At 48.8% G+C, this 19,300-nt stretch overlaps 1 protein-coding gene across 6 annotated transcripts in view; it reads right to left on the bottom strand.

The window, feature by feature from the left end:
- The window catches only part of EYA3 (EYA transcriptional coactivator and phosphatase 3), a 143,863-nt gene extending 124,830 nt beyond the window's left edge, over positions 1 to 19,033 (bottom strand). For 5 of the 6 annotated variants that reach the window (XM_074934587.1, XM_074934583.1, XM_074934586.1 and 2 more), the window contains exon 1: positions 18,427 to 18,564. The gene's annotated coding sequence lies outside the window, so the exon portion shown is untranslated. Of the gene's footprint in view, positions 1 to 18,426; positions 18,565 to 18,918 lie in introns of those variants that run through there. The other variant, XM_074934584.1, reaches the window with a different exon arrangement.
- Positions 19,034 to 19,300: the final 267 nt, after the last annotated feature.

Raw genomic sequence — 19,300 nt, 5'->3', positions numbered from 1 at the left:
GCCTGTTGCCAACTGTGTCCACATATCTATTCAGGGGACACCATCATAGGGCCTAATCACATCAGCCACACTATCAGAGGCTCATTCACCTGCACATCTACCAATGTGATATATGCCGTCATGTGCCAGCAATGCCCCTCTGCCATGTCCATTGGTCAAACTGGACAGTCTCTACGTAAAAGAATAAATGGACACAAATCAGATGTCAAGAATTTTAACATTCATAACCCAGTCGGAGAACACTTCAATCTCTCTGGTCACTCGATTTCTGACCTAAAAGTGGCTATTCTTCAACAAAAAAAAACGTCAAAAACAGACTCCAACGAGAGACTGCTGAATTGGAATTAATCTGCAAATTGGATACAATTAACTTAGGCTTGAATAGAGACTGGGAGTGGTTGAGTCATTACACAAAGTAAAACTATTTCCCCTTTTTTATTCCCCTTCCCTCTCCCCCCCCCCCCACCATTGTTCCTCAGACGTTCTTATTAACTGCTGGAAATGGCCCACCTTGATTATCACTACAAAAAGGTTTTCTCCCCCCCCAACTCTCCTGCTGGTAATAGCTCATCTTAAGTGATCACTCTCCTTACAGTGTGCATGATAAACGCCCATTTTTTCATGTTCTGTGTGTATATAAATCTCCTCACTGTATTTTCCACAGTATGCATCCGATGAAATGAGCTGCAGCTCACGAAAGCTTATGCTCAAATAAATTGGTTAGTCTCTAAGGTGCCACAAGTCCTCCTTTTCTTTTTGCGAATACAGACTAACACGGCTGCTACTCTGAAACCTTTGTTCACATAAATGCCTCTTCTCCAAATGCCAGAGGAGACAAAGATGGACTTTACAGAACTTCGTTTGGCCACACATCTGCTCTTAGCCCTTTGCTCTCCCTTCTCCTGCATTCCACAGACAGATACCCTTTTGTCCCCCCAGACCTGACACCCACAACCCCTTCCCCCGCCAAGAGCAGAGCCATAGGACACCCCCAGCCTCAAACACAAGCCCCTCCCCCATCCTCGCCACAGAGCCCAGCTGCGTAGCACCCCCCAGACACCAGCCAACACTCCCGACAGAGTCCAGCTGCAGGGCAGCCCCTCAGACACCAATCCCTACTCCCTACAGAGCCCAGTGGCGGGGAAGCCCCACAGACACCAGCCCCCACCAGACCCCTGCGGTGGGGCAGCCCCCAGTGCCCTGCCTCCCCACAGAGCCCAGCCGTTGGGCAGCTCTCTGACACCAGCCCCCGCATCCCTGCAGAGCCTAGCCACGGGGAACCCCCAGAGCCCAGCCATGAGGCAGTCCACTGACACCAGCCCACCCTCCACAAAGACCCCAGCCAAGGGGCAGCCCCCAGACACCCCATGCCCTGAGAGCCCAGCCCCAGGGCAGCCCCCAGACACCAGCCCACTCAACTCCACACAGAGCCCAGTTGTGGGGCATCCCCCTGACACCAGCTCCCTTTCCCCAAAGACCAGCAGCAGGTCAGCCCCCTGACTCCAGCCCCACCTCCCCGCAGAGCCCAGCCGCGGGGCAGCCCCTGGCCCAAACACCTGCACCTCCAGAGCCCAGCCGCGGGGCAGCAACCAGAGCCCAGCCACCCTCCCTCCCCCGCCTGCAGAGGCCAGTCATGGGGCAGCCTCCAGACTCCAATGCCCCCTCCCCCCAAAGCCCAGCAGCAGGGCAGCCCCCAGACACGCACCCCCCCACGGAGCACAGCCACAGGGCATCCCCCTCACACCAGCCCCCCTTCCCCACAGAGCCCATCCGAGGGGCAACCCACAGAGCCTAGCCCCCTGAAAAGCCCAGCAGTGGGGCAGCCCCCAGACACCAGCCCCACCTCCCCACAGAGCCCAGCCACAGGACAGCCCCTTGACACCAGCCCCTGCCGGGCCCAGCCACGGGGCACCCCATGACAGCAGCCCCCGCTCCCCGCAGACCCCAGCCGTGGGACAACCCCCTTACACCAGCCCCCCCGTTCCCCACAGAGCCCAGCTACAAGGCAGCTCCCTGACACCAGCCCCTGTATAACCCAGCCGCGGGGTAGCCCCTGGCCCAGACGCCACCACCCCCAGAGCCCAGCCGCAGGGCAGCCCCCTGACACCAGCTCCCCCTACCCACAGAGCCCAGCCACGGGGCAGCCCCCTGACACCAGCTCCCCCTACTCACAGAGCCCAGCCACAGGGCAGTCCCTTGCCCAGATGCCAGCCCCCACTGCCCACAAAGCCCAACTGCGTGGCAGACAGGGCCCTGCACCCCCAACTTCCTGCGATTCACCGTGACTCTCAGCCAGCCAGTAAAACAGAAGGTTTATTAGACGACAGGAACACAGTCCAAAACAGAGCTTGTAGTTATAGAAAACAGGACCCCTCAGTCAAGTCCATCTTGGGGACCAGGGAGGCCAGACCCCAGTTCTGGGCCTTCCACTCTTTCCCCAGCCAGCTTCAAACTGAAACCCCCTCCAGCAATCTCACCCAGCCACACACCCCGGCTCCTCCTCCAGTCTTTGTCCAGTTTCCCGGGCAGAAGGTGTCACCTGGCCCCAACCCCCTCCCGGGCTCAGGTTATGTGCTCAGGTATCATCGCTCAAGAGAGGTCACACCCTGATATCCCACCACCATCCAGCACCAATGCAGACAGTACCAGTAAAACACCCACGCAATATTCCCAGGTCAAAACTCCCCACTACCTACACTCCATCACACCCCATCCCCACAGAGCTGAGCTGCGGGGCAGCCTCAGACACCAGTCCTCAATCCCCACAGAGCCCAGCCGGGGGGCAGCCTCTGGCCCAGACGCCAACACCCCCAGAGCATTTACTCCCCCCCCCCAACTTCTTCACTGTCCCGCCGGGAGAATGAGGATCAAAGAACATGCAACCTCCAGCCACGCCAGGCTGGGCGCTCCGCTCACTGTGAACTGAGCTCTGCAGAGCCCAGCGGCCCCTAGTGCAGCCAGAAATTCTGCAGGGGAAACAGGGAATTCTGCAAAATTCTGCATTCCGCAGTAGTACACAATTCCCCCAGTAGTAACTTCAGAAGTGCAGCCAGTGGCCTGGGTTGGGTCAGCTGCTGCCTTCAGATGGCAGCAGTGGAGTTGATCGGCCTCAAGGCTCACCACTAACCCCAGTCAGTGAGTCTCCAAATCCAAGTTAATCTGAGTCTATGTGCAGGGAAGAGAGATAGCTGAAGGATTTATGCAAGAGTGTGGGGGGGCTTTCTGAGAGGACAGCAGTAAAGAAAGTAGAGTGGAGAGGATTTCAGTTGTAGTCACATGACAGGTAGGGCATGGGCTAGTCCTTGACTATGCTTCAGCCGGATCTGCCAATTTTACTGGCATAGCTAGCCAGTGTGCAGGGTTTACAAAGTGGGACAAAATACTGTTTTTGTAAAGCTGATGGGGGCAATATGACAAGCCCTGACAGCCACACTTGCAGAACTAATGCTCTAATGAATTTGTTAGTCTCTAAGGCGCCACAAGTCCTCCTTTTCTTTTTACGGATACAGACTAACACAGCTGCTACTCTGAGAACTAAGTTTGTGTCCCAATGTGTTTTTTTGACCTAGCATTTTCCCCAAGCTACAACTTTTAAAGAAGTGAGAAACACGTGAGCGGAAAAGACTGGAGTTTGGCCAGGTGTACAGGAAATCCCCGGGAACTTTTGACCCAATAGCCAGAGTCAATACAGTGGTCCTTGAGTTCAGGGCACCTTGGACCAGTGACCGGAGTGAATACAGTAGCCCGAATTCAGGGCAGCGTGGCCTAGTGGCCAGTGTCAATACTGCAGCCCTTGAGTGCCAGGTAGCGTTGCCTAATGGCTAGAGTCAATATGGCAGTCCTCAGATATGAGGCAGGGTAGCATAGCAGCCCTCAGGTACAGGGCAGTGATGCCTAACGGCCAAGACCTGAGAGCCCACCTCCAGGGGGGGCAGCCCGGGTAGGGGGGCCTGGGCCCACCTGACTCTACTGGGCCCCAACAGTGGTGGAGTGGTCTGCCACTGGGTCAGCGGGGAATCCCACCAAAACACTCTGACCTCACACATGTGGGAGATAACACTCGCTCACCCTCCCTAGGTCACTTCCTATCATACTTTGTGAAGTTGCAGTCCATGGGGAATCAGGGTCTCTGGACTCCTCAGCACAGGTAATTCCCTGGGGCTCCGTTGGCCACAGATCTCCAATCCAGATCTCGGCATCTCCGGCTCCCGCAAGCAAGGGCTGTGACAGCTCCTCAGCTGGAGCCTCCACCAAAGGTCCTTCCTCTCCGAAAGTCAGCCCAGACTGAGCTGGGCTGCTTCCTTTTATATTAGCATAGCACCTGGTGCATGCCCAGTATGGACTGAGGAGCGAGACTTCCTCCACCAGAGCGTGGAGTATGCACACCGCATCACACAGACCTAATTCTCAATTGCTCAGTAACAGGTCTCTGTGACCGTGCCATTTAGCTCGAAGGTTCATTTTGCCCTGTATGTAGGTAGCTTTCATCAACAGGCCTTGACCAGCAGGGATAAGATCCTGGTGGCTACTTCAGTTCAGGACCTGCTCTTATTCCTCCATGCCAGTCTATGTAAGCCTTTTTTGTTTGTCACTGTCATGAATCTGTATGTGGTAGTGTGCTCCCCTGTAATGACAGCTACCAGCACAATATCTGTGATTTAGTATTTTCCATAGTCTGGAAGCTACCAGATATACTCCACTTCAGATCTCATGAAAGGTTACTGGCAAAAACAGAATCCAGGAAGACAACTCCACCTAACTCACCGTGGTCTGTGACCGGAGAAAAGGGGTTTCCCAACAAATAATACCATAAGGAGTAAACAGCCCATTTTACTGCAAGTGCTTTCTTCTCTATGATGGACTATATCTTTTCTCGAGGGAAAAGCTTCTGGCTTATATAAAGTAATGGATGTTGTTCTCCCTCAATCTCCTTCAAAAGGACTGCCCTTAGAACACGTCTGAAGCATCAGTTTGCAGGATAAATCCTTTTGAAAAGCCTGGATCAAAAAGGACCAGCTCCTGCAATGTCTTGAAAGCCTTATTATCCGACCACTCAAACCTTCCTTTTTTTATGATGTCTGGGAGGGAGGCTGCAAATTGTGGGAAATCCTGGCATAAAGCGCCAATAGTATCCGCCAGACCCACTAAGCACTGGATTTGTTTTTTTGTGTGGGCACTGGACAGCTGTCAACACTTGGATGTTACTAACTAATGGCTGCAGACAGCCCCCTCCCACGGTGTACCCCAAAGAGGTGACTTTGTGGTTCCCTATTTTATGTTTTTCTTGGGTAGTTTTTAGGCCAGCATGTGCGAGGGCCTGAAGCACTGCTCTGAATTGCTTTATGTGGCTGTCCCACTCTGGACTATAAATGATGTCATCCAGGTGAGTGGCTGCATACTGCCCATTCCAGCTGTAGTACCCAGTCCATTAGCCACTGGTGTGTCTCCTGTGTGATATCCAAGTAGTTGAGGATGGTGGCCTTAATTCTGGGGTAATCCTGAGTAGTCACCAGGTTGATCTCCTAGTAGGCCACCTGGGAACATTTGGTCACATGAGGGGGGCCAACAAGATGACCCACTACTCTGGGGCCACTATGTTGCTACCGCCACCCACTCTAATGTCATAAGGAATGCCTCAGGGTCATCACCAGGGCCCATTTTCATACACTTCACCAGGATCGATGCAGCCGATGTGGTTGGGTTTCAGGTCCCTGCTGTTGGATTCCCTGTTGCCCCCGCAGACTGGAAAAAGAACAGCATTTATTGCACTAGGCATTGCTGCGGATGCTGTTGCTGGGCCACTAGATCACTAATCAATTGTTGCTGCTATTGTGCCATCTGCTGTTGCTGCTGAGTGGCCAACTGTTGCAGCAACTGCTGCTGTTCCTGCTGGGCAAGCTGAGGGTTCTCCACAACCCATGTTAATAATCTGTCCATTATTTTTTAAGCAACATCATTTTCCCTTATCCCAAGGGCTATCAACATGCCCATATTCTCCCCCAACTGTCATGAATCTGAACATGGTAGAGGTTCCCCTTGAGGAGATACATGCAGTGCGCACACATGAGTCTAATTACTCCCATCCCAGCGGGTGCTGCAGAGTGGGTCTTTCTAGACAGCCAGTGCTCAAACCTTCAGCCGAAGCCTCTTGGCTGTTTCAGCCCCTCTCTCAGGGTCTCAGGTGAAACAACAAACAATCTACAGTCAATAAACAAAGTTAAACCAAAGAATGAAAGAGAAAAACCTGTAGACAGCTCCTTTCAGGGATACGGGCCCCTCTTCTTTCAAAGGGCCCTGGGAATTTCACAGCATACTCCAGAGTTCACTGGGGCTCTAGTTTACATCTCTCTCTTTTCCTCCTTTTTGTTAGGGGAATCTGCTCCCATGTTCTGTGAGAGCAGGGGCTCTGCAGGCTGCCAGCCCTCTCTTCAGGGTTGGAGAACTTTACAGCCTGTTCCCTTCCCAGGGTGGTCCTCATCTGAGCTGAGTTTCCTCCTTTTAACTCCTTTAGTCCTGGCCTGATCTATAGATGCACAGGGGCAGGGCCACTCCAGCTCAAAACAGCTCCTTAACCTCGTCCATGCTAGTGCGGAGTGTGTATGCCCCATCACAGTCATGTTTGATATGCCAGGCTGAGACACTGCGGAATTCCGTGAAGTAAGGACTCTACACTATTTACGACCATCGTTAGTTCCAACAAACTGATATTGTGATGAGTTTCCCCAACAGGATCATTTTTCTTGATTTTGACTCTACTCCAAACAGAAGAGTCGGCCAGGAATTTCAAAATCCCTGAGCTGGTTCACTTTTTATTTCCACCATTGCTTTATATCTTTTACATTATCTAGGAAGGCTTGGCTTATTCCCCTCCCAGATCATGTGGGGAACAGAAGTTTGAGAAGCTAGGAAAATCAAGGTAAGGGGCTCCTGAAATTTTAAGAACTCCTATAATTTCAAGAGCTCATATATTAGATGTTGTGCCAGAAATTTTAAAAAAAAAACAAACAAAACTCAGCCTTCTCCTTAAATCCTTGAAGTTCCTGGGATAACAACAATTCTTTGTTTGGGAGTGTTCTCCCAAGAGCTACTCAGGGAGAGCTGTGCTGACTTGAACTAGGGAAGTAATTTTTGGTAAATTTTAGTGAAAAAACTGGTGATTAAGTCTAGGCCAAAAACTTATGTTGCTTTGGAGCAGTGGTTCCCAAACTTGTTCCGCTGCTTGTGCAGAGAAAGCCCCTGGCAGGCTGGGCAGGTTTGTTTACCTGCCACATCTGCAGGTTCGGCCGATTGCAACTCCCAGTGGCCGCGGTTCCCTACTCCAGGCCAATGGGAGCTGCTGGAAGCGGCGCGGGCCGAGGGACGTACTGGCCGCCGCTTCCAGCAGTATGCATCCGATGAAGTGAGCTGTAGCTCACGAAAGCTTATGCTCAAATAAATTGGTTAGTCTCTAAGGTGCCACAAGTTCTCCTTTTCTTCTTCCAACTCAGATGATTATACTGGAGAATTTTCAGAGAGGAATTCCTTGTGACGATATGGCATCTAGACTGATAAGAATGATCTTCCAAGGACAAAGCGGTACTGTGAGTTTTGACCTGATTTTGTGTTTCAGATTATGGTTCTTGGAGGAGAAAGATCTGCGATAGCCTCAGGTATGAGGAACACTGATTCAAGACTTGGCAAGGGGTGGCTTTTGGAAAGTAAATATAGCCACCTAGCCAAAGAGCAATTTGAGAGCTGTAGTTTACAGCTCCAAGGGTATGGAGAGGCCATCTTCTGTACTCATGTGTTGTATCTAGTTTGGGACATCCCCAAGAAAGGATGTAGGCCTGTGCACAATCATTCAAGTCTTCTTTTGAGTTAAAGTTTAAACTATTGAGGTAAAAGATGATGGCTGATCTGAGGAATGGAAAGCCACAATACTGGGTAACCTTTTGGATGTACAGCCTGTAGCTTAGTTACATGGCCGAGCCAGAGAGGCTGATGAGTAAAGACCTTGAGGAGAAGACGAGAGAGCTGGGGAATGAGACCAGGAGTGGAGCACAGCAACAAGACCTCACCCATATTAGCAGTTTGTTACGGCATTGGTGGACATTTTCTTCCCACAGCACTAACCTTGGCATCAGTCTTGAGTGGCAAACTAGTAGGTCTGTGAGTAAGCAATCTGCCGAGTTTGTACAAGCAGCACTGCTTCATGAAGACCTTTCTGCACCTACATTTGGAACAAGGAGATAGATCAGCCACTCAGGGTACCAGAATGGTAAAATGGCATCCCTCTGAAATACTACTGAGATGTACTTCAAAGAAAGGAGCTGCTGGAAGAAGCAAAGACTTCCCCTGGCTGCCTCCTAATAAATTAGACCATAACTCCTCCAATAAATTACAAAAAGGGAGAGAGAATTCACAGCAAGACAGAAAGAAAGTGAAAAAAAGGCTCTCCTTAACCTCCTAGTCATAGGGCCCACCAGCAAGTGCTATAGATAATGCTCTGGTCAGAAGACCAGTCCTCACTTGCAGCTGCTCAGATTCTTGTCAGAGTGCTGTTCCTGAACATTCTGGGAAGGTCACTTTTATATATAGGTCTCTAGCTAGTTGGCTTCTGATAATGTCACTTTTCAAACTTGAATAACACAGGTAATGCATCCGACTAAGTGAGCTGTAGCTCACGAAAGCTTATGCTCAAATAAATTGGTTAGTCTCTAAGGTGCCACAAGTCCTCCTTTTCTTTTTGCGAATACAGACTAACACGGCTGCTACTCTGAAACAGGTTTTTAGAAGACCTAATCACTGGACGGGTGTAGCACATGGCATGTACCAGCCTGCCAAGTCTCAGTTTTAACTAAAATTCAATTTGTTTTTCAGTTGAAAGTAGCAAAGAGGATCACTGAGCTTTAAAAAAAAATATTGTTTCTGTCAACTAAAAAAAGACATTTAAGGTGACTTAGGCCTGGTCTACACTAAAAAGTTTTACTGGTAAAACATGCTTTTATTTGGCACATCCTTGTGAGCATCCACACTCAATTTTGAGTCCTACCGGTAAAACCATGACTTTCTGATCAAATTAAGCCACCTCCCCAAATGTCAGAAGCCACCTACCTACCAGCCCTGTTCCACCAATAAAATGCCTGTGTCGACACTGCATTCGTAAAAACAGACTTCCAGCCCTGTCCCACAGTGCCCCTGCCCCACAACAGTGACTGTTCTGGACACAGTTCTGTTCTTTGCTGCTTACTGACTGGAAGCCTTTGAAAATCCCAGTGTTTTTTTTTTTAAATCTTTCTCTTCCTGATAGCCCACCTGGCTCCAACTGAAGATGCAGGAAAGCCGTGTGCTGCTGCCTAATCCAGGAAAGAAATCTTGGTTTCTGTCTGCCTGTGGGGAGAAGAGGCAGTACAAGCCCAGCTGAGGAATACCCTAAGAAATAATTTGGACATTGCAGAGATGATGTCGCAGTTGGGATACAAGAGGGAAAAGCAGTGTGACAGACTGAAAATTTCCTGCAATATCCTGAATGAACTTTATTGAATTAAATTAAACCTTACTGAATTTATTTTAAACATCTTGGAAGTTCACTGTATTAAAATACAGTTGTGTATGCATTATTGTATGTACTTCCATGTGACAAGTAAATAGGAGAACAACAGGGGCATTTCATTTCAGAAAGGGGAACTACACAAAAATGAGGAAGCTAGTTAAACAGAAATTAAAAGGTACAGTCCCAAAAGTGAAATGTATGCAAGCTGCATGGAAACTTTTTAAAAACACCATAACAGAAGCTCAAATTAAATGTATACCCCTTAAAAACATGGTAAGAGGACTAAAAAAATGCCACCATGGTTAAACCACAAAGTAAAGGAAGCAGTTAGAGGTAAAAGGGCTTCTTTCCTACTGAGGAAAATAGAAAGGAGTATAAACTCTGGCAAGTCAAGTGTAAAAGAACAATTAGGTAGGCCACATACAGCAACTAGCCAAAGACTCAAAAAATAACAAATTTTTTTTTTTTTAAGTACATCAGAAGCAGGAAGCTTACTAAACAATCTGTGGGGCCACTGGATGATTGAGGTGCTAAAGGAGCACTCAAGGAAGATAAAACCACTATGGAGAAATTAAATGAATTATTTGCATCAGTATTCACTGCAGAAGATGCGAGGGAGATTCCTATACCTGAGCCACTCTTTTTAGGTGACAAATCTGAGGAACTGTCCCAGATTGAGTTGTCATTAAGAGGCGGCGCTGGAACAAATTGATAAACAAAACAGTAATAAATCACCAGGACCAGAAGGTATTCATCCAAGAGTTATGAAGGAACTCAAATATGAAATTGTAGAACTACTAACTGTGGTATGTAACCTATCATTTAAATCAGCTTCTGTACCAGATGACTGGAGGATAGAATGTGACACCAATTTTTAAAATAACTCTAAAGGCAATCCTGGGAATTACAGGTTGGTAAACCTAATTTCAGTATCAGGCAAATTGGTTGCAACTATAGTAAAGAACAGAATTATCAGAGACACAGATGAACATGATTTGTTAGAGAAGAGTCAACATAGCTATTGTAAAGGGAAATCATGCCTGAGGGTGTCTTACATATGGACAAGGGTGCTCCAGTGGATATAGCGTACTTGAACTTTCAGAAAGCCTTTGACAAGGTCCATCACCAAAGGCTCTTAAGCAAAATAAGCAGTCATGGGATAAGAGGGAAGGTTCTCTCATGGATCAGTAACTGGTTAAAAGATAGAAAACAAAGGGTAGGAATAAATAGCCAGTTTCCAGAATGGAAAGAGGTAAACAGTGGTGTCCCCCAGGGGTCTGTACTGGTACCAGTGCTGTTCAACATATTCATAAACAAACAAGATAAATTAATGGAGAATAGGTCCTTCAATGGCTATTAGCCAGGATGGACAGGGATGGTGTCCCTAGTCTCTGTTTGCTAGAAGCTGGGAATGGGCAACAGGGGATGGATCACTTGGTGATTACCAGTTCTGTTCATTCCCTCTGGGGCACCTGGCTTTGGCCACTGTCGGAAGACAGGATACTGAGCTAGATGGACCTTTGGTCTGACCCAGTATGGCCATTCTTATATTCTTATAAACAGTGAGGAAGCAAAGGTTGCAGATGACACAAAATTACTCACGATAGTTAAATCCAAAGCAGACTGCGAAGAGTTACAACGGAATCTCACAAAACTGGATGACTGGGCAACACAATGGCAGATCTAATTTAATGTTGATAAATGCAAAATAATGCACATTGAAAAACATAATCCCAAACAGACATACAAAATGATAGAGTCTAAATTAGTTATTACTACTCAAGAAAGAGATCTTGGAATCACTGTGAATAGTTCTCTGAAAACATCTGCTCAATGAGCAGCAGCAGCCAAAAAAGCTAACAGAATGTAAGAAACCATTAGGAAAGGGATAGATAATAACAGGGTGGATAAAAATCAATGATTTTAAAAAAAAATTAAAAATTGGATTATTTTAAATTTAAATTGGATTTTTTTGATAAAATGCTTGTAGAGGAAAAAACCTATCTAAAAGATAGTTTTAATTAAGATACATTATAGCTCAAAGATCTCATCATGGAATAGGGATGATAAATTCTAATTCTATAGTATGAGACAATATATTCATGTAATGTTTGAGAAAAGTTTTGTAGATGAGTTCCAATAGTTCATGGATTAAGGATCGAATCTTATGGGGTTCCAGGGGCTTCTGTATAGATTATTTAGATTAATCTTTCTATCTACCCAATGGGACTCAGTGCTAAGTTTAGAACAGGGGTGGGCAAACCTTTTGGCCAGAGGGCCACATCTGAGTGGGGAAATTGCATGCAGGGCTATGAATGTAGGGCTGGAGCAGGGGGCTGAGGTGTGGGAGGGAGTGCAGAGGGTGGGAGGGGGTGTGGTGTGCAGGAAGGGGCTCAGGGCAGGGGGTTGAGGTGCAGGAAGGGTGCGGAGTGCGGGAGGGGGCTCAGGGAGGAGTACCGGTTTGGCCAATGTACATGGCAGAGGGGCATTGATGGCATATATAACATTAGTAGACATGCAGGTGAATGAGCCTCTGATGGTGTGGCTTGTGTGGTTGGGTCCTCTGGTAGTGTCACTAGAGTACATATGGGGACAGAGTAGGCAACAAGGTTTGCTACAGGGATTGGTTCCTGGGTTAGTGTTTCTGTGGTGTGGTGTGTACTTGCTGGTGAGTATTTGCTTCAGGTTGGGGGGCTGTCTGTCTACTAATGTGATATATGCCATCATGTGCCAGCAATGCCCCTCTGCCATGTACATTGGCCAAACTGGACAGTCCCTACCTCAAAGAATAAATGGACACAAATCAGACATCAGGAATGGTAACATACAAAAGCCAGTGGGAGAAAAACTTCAATCTTCCTGGACATTCTATAACAGATTTGAAAGTAGCTATACTTGAACAAAAAAATTTCAGAAACAGACTTCAAAGAGAAACCGCAGAACTAAAATTCATTTGCAAATTTAACACCATTAATTTGGGGTTGACTAGGCACTGGGAGTGGTTGGCTCAATACAGAAGCAGCTTTGCCTCTCCTGGAATTGACACCTCCTCATCTATTGTTGGGAGTGGACTACATCCACCCTGATCAAATTGGCCCTGTCAACACTAGTTCTCCACTTGTGAGGTAACTCCCTTCTCTTCATGTGTCAGTATAATTATGTCTTGCATCTGTAACTTTCACTCCATGCATCTGAAGAAGTGAGGGTTTTACCCTCGAAAGCCTATGCTCAAATAAATCTGTTAGTCTTTAAGGTGCCACCGGACTCCTTGTTGTTTTTGTGGATACAGACTAATACGGCTACCCCCTGATACTTGACAATATGCTGTAAGTTTCTGTATTAAAAATGGATTGCTGCATTGTAGGTGGTGTCAGGAGGCGGATGGAAAAGAAGTTTACGTAAGGATAATGCAGTAGTCAAACTGGCCATCACCTCCTTGTGCAGTCTCCTTGCCTCTAGACTCTCCAAACCATCAAAATGCTACTGTTAAAAAAGAGAGAGGAAAAAAAAGGTACCTTGCCTGATGCTCTGAGCAGATCTCGTATATCTAGCTCTGGCTTCCCCATGCCTTTATATCTTTTAAATTTGAGCTCCTGACCTGACCTTTATCTTCAAAGCCCTTCACAATTCAGCACTTCCCACTCAACTGATTTTACCCCTCAAAGCACACAATGAGCCACCTCCCTAGCTGCATTTCCCAGTGTCATCTCCTGGCCTTTTTCCTTGCTGCTGTTCACACCCAGATCACCATGCCTCATCTTCTTTCTCAAGACTTTCCTGCTTAAAACAAACCCCTTCTGTGAGGTCTATAAAACCTTACTCTTGCTCTTATAGTAGAAGTATCCAAGTTACACACCCCACGAGGTACATGTATGTCTTACTAGCCAAAGCAGATCTTGCTGTAATATTTGTCCTCTTTTTTCCCCCACCTCCTTATTTATCACCATAATGCATCATCACATTATGTAGTAACCTGGATCGTGATACTACAAGCTGATCTCTAGTGATAGATCTTTATGCTCATTTAGAGCCCCACTGACCTCATCCATCCACATGGACACAGGAGTCTGTATGGATTAGCTAGTGGGATCAGGGCTTCAGACTGTTAGTTCCTTGGGCGGGAACATTGTCATTTGTCCAGACGTGCACTAACCATAGTGGTACTAAATAAAAATTAGCAGTCTCTGCCACTAACCCTAGAGTTTATGGGCTTAGGAGAAGAGAGCTCCCTTAAGCAGTCTCTCCCCACCATAAAGATCTGTTATAGCAAAGCTTGACACTATCTCAAACCATCTCATGTATCTCTGACTTCCTAATATTGTAACCTTACACCCTGATTTGGCATATTAAAGAGGCAGTCATCTTAAGTATCATTTTTACAAGTTTGCAAAGATTAAAACTGAAAATGTTAAAAATCTAATTAGCTTTACACCTTTAATGTCATTTACTTTTTCCATTTCTCTCAGGTGGGAGACTGAAAGTAGTTTTTAGTCAATTTCACATTCAAATTCTCCTGCACTAGCCTAGCACTGCAAAGCATGGGGAAAAAAATCTATTGGTATCAGGTTGAGTTTTTCCAAATATTAATTCAGGGGCAATTTTGACTTGCCAATATCCCTTTGACTTGCCAATATCTATGTACTGTATACATTTCTAGCACACCTCAATACCCAAGGAGAACAACATTTTGGGACCACCTTATCTTAATGATTAGATTTGTCTATCAAATGAAAATCTTCCAATCTGCTTTACCCAGCCTTCCTGTCTGTCTTTGGATCCTGACCCAGATCAAGCTCACCATAAATCCAGGACAGTCATCAGCTGTTTGTGGGGCCCGCTATTTACACCAACAAGCTCAGTCTGTGGCACATGAAAGCTAAGAAACAATATGTTAGCTTATCATGGAGATCCTTCCACAAATCCTATTAACACACATTCTGCAAAATACGGATACTTTTTTATATACAGCCCAATTCAAAGTTATCCTATAATTAGACACTTAAAGGTTTAAAATGCTTACAGATGGTAAATGAATCAGGACTGAGAATTATGGTCAGCCAATATCTAGGACTTGCTACAGTCAGTACCACAAAGTGCAAAACAGACAATTCTAGGCTGATGGGCCAGTGACCACTTCAAAGTCCAATTTCACATAAAGTTTAAACCACCTAAGCCACAAACAAGTGCTCACTCCTAAGATTTTAAGTGATAAGAAGCATTAAAGTTTAATTAAAAATTTGTGAAAATATACTAAGCAATCAGACTCACATCACAAGTAGCACAACGGGTATTCACAAGTACATGATTTTAAGGAAAGGAAAGGCCACAGCTACATGATGTCAGCAGAACAGCAAGCTTTTCCCCCCTAGTCAAAATTAGGATTCCTGTGCAGCTACGGAAAGAAGTCACCACCCTAAACCTGGAAATCCTGGGCGGCCCATCATCTCAGGCATTGGCTCCCTGACATCAAGATTGTATGGCTATGAAAACTCCCTCCTCAGGCCCTACGCTACCAGCACTCCCAGCTATCTTCGAGACACCACTGACTTCCTGAGGAAACTACAATCCATCAGTGATCTTCCTGATAACACCATCCTGGCCACTATGGATGTAGAAGCCCTCTACACCAACATTCCACACAAAGATGGACTACAAGCCATCAAGAACACTATCCCCGATAATGTCACGGCTAACCTGGTGGCTGAACTTTGTGACTTTGTCCTTACCCATCACTATTTTACATTTGGGGACAAGGTATACCTTCAAATCAGCGGCACTGCTATGGGTACCCACATGGCCCCACAATATGCCAACATTTTTATGGCTGACTTAGAACAACGCTTCCTCAGCTCTCGTCCCCTAACGCCCCTACTCTACTTGCGCTATATTGATGACATCTTCATCATCTGGAACCATGGAAAAGAAGCCCTTGAGGAATTCCACCATGATTTCAACACTTTCCATCCCACCATCAACCTCAGCCTGGTCCAGTCCACACAAGAGATCCACTTCCTGGACACTACAGTGCTAATAAACGATGGTCACATAAACACCACCCTATACCGGAAACCTACTGACCGCTATTCCTACCTACATGCCTCCAGCTTTCACCCTGACCACACCACACGATCCATCGTCTACAGCCAAGCTCTGCGATACAACCGCATTTGCTCCAACCCCTCAGACAGAGACAAACACCTACAAGATCTCTATCAAGCATTCTTACAACTACAATACCCACCTGCGGAAGTGAAGAAACAGATTGATAGAGCCAGAAGAGTTCCCAGAAGTCACCTACTACAGGACAGGCCCAACAAAGAAAATAACAGAACGCCACTAGCCGTCACCTTCAGCCCCCAACTAAAACCCCTCCAACGCATTATTAAGGATCTACAACCTATCCTGAAGGATGACACAACACTCTCACAAATCCTGGGAGACAGGCCAGTCCTTGCCTACAGACAGCCCCCCAACCTGAAGCAAATACCTACCAGCAACCACACACCACACAACAGAACCACTAACCCAGGAACCTATCCTTGCAACAAAGCCCGTTGCCAACTGTGTCCACATAGAATCATAGAATATCAGGGTTGGAAGGGACCCCAGAAGGTCATCTAGTCCAACCCCCTGCTCGAAGCAGGGCCAATTCCCAGTTAAATCATCCCAGCCAGGGCTTTGTCAAGCCTGACCTTAAAAACCTCTAAGGAAGGAGATTCTACCACCTCCCTAGGTAATGCAATCCAGTGTTTCACCACCCTCTTAGTGAAAAAGTTTTTCCTAATATCCAATCTAAACCTCCCCCATTGCAACTTGAGACCATTACTCCTCGTTCTGTCATCTGCTACCATTGAGAACAGTCTAGAGCCATCCTCTTTGGAACCCCCTTTCAGGTAGTTGAAAGCAGCTATCAAATCCCCCCTCATTCTTCTCTTCTGCAGACTAAACAATCCCAGCTCCCTCAGCCTCTCCTCATAAGTCATGTGCTCTAGACCCCTAATCATTTTTGCTGCCCTTCGCTGGACTCTCTCCAATTTATCCACATCCTTCTTGTAGTGTGGGGCCCAAAACTGGACACAGTACTCCAGATGAGGCCTCACCAGTGTCGAATAGAGGGGAACGATCACGTCCCTCGATCTGCTCGCTATGCCCCTACTTATACATCCCAAAATGCCATTGGCCTTCTTGGCAACAAGGGCACACTGCTGACTCATATCCAGCTTCTCGTCCACTGTCACCCCTAGGTCCTTTTCCGCAGAACTGCTGCCTAGCCATTCGGTCCCTAGTCTGTAGCGGTGCATTGGATTCTTACGTCCTAAGTGCAGGATTCTGCAGTTATCCTTGTTGAACCTCATCAGATTTCTTTTGGCCCAATCCTCCAATTTGTCTAGGTCCTTCTGTATCCTATCCCTCCCCTCTATTCTACATATCTATTCAGGGGACATCATCACAGGGCCTAATCACATCAGCCACCCTATCAGAGGCTCATTCACCTGCACATCCACCAATGTGATATATGCCATCATGTGCAAGCAATGCCCCTCTGCCATGTACATTGGGCAAACTGGACAGTCTCTACGTAAAAGAATAAATGGACACAAATCAGATGTCAAGAATTATAACATTCATAAACCAGTCAGAGAACACTTCAATCTCTCTGGTCACGCGATTACAGACATGAAAGTTGCGATATTACAACAGAAAAACTTCAAATCCAGACTCCAGTGAGAGACTGCTGAATTGGAATTCATTTGCAAATTTGATACAATTAACTTAGGCTTGAATAGAGACTGGGAGTTTCTAAGTCATTATGCAAGGTAACCCATTTCCCCTTGTTTTTTCCTACCCCCCCACCCCCACCCCAGATGTTCTTGTTAAACCCTGGATTTGTGCTGGAAATGGCCCACCTTGATTATCATACACATTGTAAGGAGAGTGATCACTTTAGATAAGCTATTACCAGCAGGAGAGTGGGGTGGGGGGAGAGAAAACCTTTTGTAGTGGTAAACACCCATTTTTTCATGGTTTGTGTGTATAAGAAGATCTTCTGTACTTTCCACAGTATGCATCCCATGAAGTGAGCTGTAGCTCACGAAAGCTTATGCTCAAATAAATTGGTTAGTCTCTAAGGTGCCACAAGTACTCCTTTTCTTTTTGTGAATACAGACTAACACGGCTGTTACTCTGAAACCTGTCATAAGAGAAGAGTGAATTAAAACCCCTCTAATTTTACAACATTCTTTTTGAGGCGGCCTGGCCAGTACAGCACAGGGAGGGTGCAGCTCTCATTTGTATCATAGCATTGCATTTTGTCTTGAAGACTCCGTCCCAGTCTTACGTGCCCGAACATCTCGCTGTTCCTTTCTACCCTAGCTGCACACAGAGAAGAGGGTCTCGCTGAACGGCCCACAAGGACACGCGCTTTCTTGCTCGGAACCACCGGGAACGGGCTCTGCGCAGAGCCCCGACAACGCATCGCCACACGGCTCATGCTCGGCAGCCTTCCACGCGGCAGGAGCCGCGCTCGCCGCACGGGCGCAACCTAGGTGGCGGTTTAAAGAGGCGACTGGGGCTGGGCGGAAGGACTCAGCAGGGAGACGGCTCCGCCGCGGCCGCGCGCGAGAGGAACCTTCGCGCTCATTCGCCCGGCGCGCTCGGGGGCTGCCCCCTCCCCAGCCGGCCCTGAGGCAGCCCAGGGGCCGCAAGCTCGCAGCCGCCCGCCCGCCCCGGCGCGGCCCCCAGGAGCCCCCCCCCCGGGGCCCGCAGCCCAGGCCGGGCGGGGCACCGTGACAGGGGCGGCCCCGCGGGGGGGCCGGGCACGCGTGGGCCTCTGCCGGCGGGGCCCTGGGTCTCGCGGGAAGGCGCTTGTAGGGGCCAGCGGAGCAGCCTCTCACCGTGGGGCGGCAGCTCCGGAGCCGGCAGCGGCAGCGCGTCCCGCGGGGGACATGGCAGCGGCAGCGGGTCGAGACAAGCCGCCCTCAGCTCGGAGCCCAGTCGGGGGCCGTGACCCGGAAGCAGAACCCCGATCGGCCGGAAGTGACGCTGGGGCGGCCGGCTCGGCTGTCTCGCTGGTTCGCTCCTCGTCCTGGGCTCGGGCGCGGCCGGGCCCGGCCCCTGCGTTCCCCTCGGCGACGCCGGGCGCTGGGGAGCGCGGGCAGCCGGGTCGGTTGAGCCCCGCCCGCCGCAGGTGCCGCCCGGCCACGAGGTGTCCCCCGGGAGCTGCTCGGCCCCGGCTCTCGCTGCCAGGGCCCGGCCGGGGGCCCCGCCTGGGGACAGACCGTGCCGGGGGGTCGCTCTGGGCTAGGGGCAGGGAGGTGAGCCGGGCTGGGGCCGCGCGCTGGGGCCTGGGCAGCGGCTCGGGGGTGCAGGCTCCAGGCGGCGCTTACCTCAGGTGGCTGCCGGGAGCCGCGGCATGTCCCTTACACCGAGTCGGAGAAGGGACCCCAGGCACTGCCCCTGCAGCTCCCATTGGCTGCGGATCCCGGCCAATGGGGCGCCGCTTGTGGTGGGGGCAGTGTGCAGCACGGAGTCCCCTGGTTGTCCCTCCACGTAGGAGCCGGAGGGGCACCATGTTGCTGCTCCCAGGAGCCGCGTGGAGCGGCCCCCGGCCCTGTTCTCCAGGTGCAATGCCAGAGCAGGGCAAGCCCCAGACCCTGCTCCGCAGCAGGAGATTGAGGCAGGAGTGAAATAGCTGGCGGGCCGAATGCGGCCCGTGGGCTGTAGTCTGCCCACCCCTGCTCTGGCGTGTCCTAAAGTGCAGTGAAACAG

This window comes from Natator depressus, chromosome 19 (assembly GCF_965152275.1).
Source record: "Natator depressus isolate rNatDep1 chromosome 19, rNatDep2.hap1, whole genome shotgun sequence".
Lineage (NCBI taxonomy): Eukaryota > Metazoa > Chordata > Testudines > Cheloniidae > Natator > Natator depressus.
This window is presented reverse-complemented; position numbering and strand designations above follow the sequence as displayed.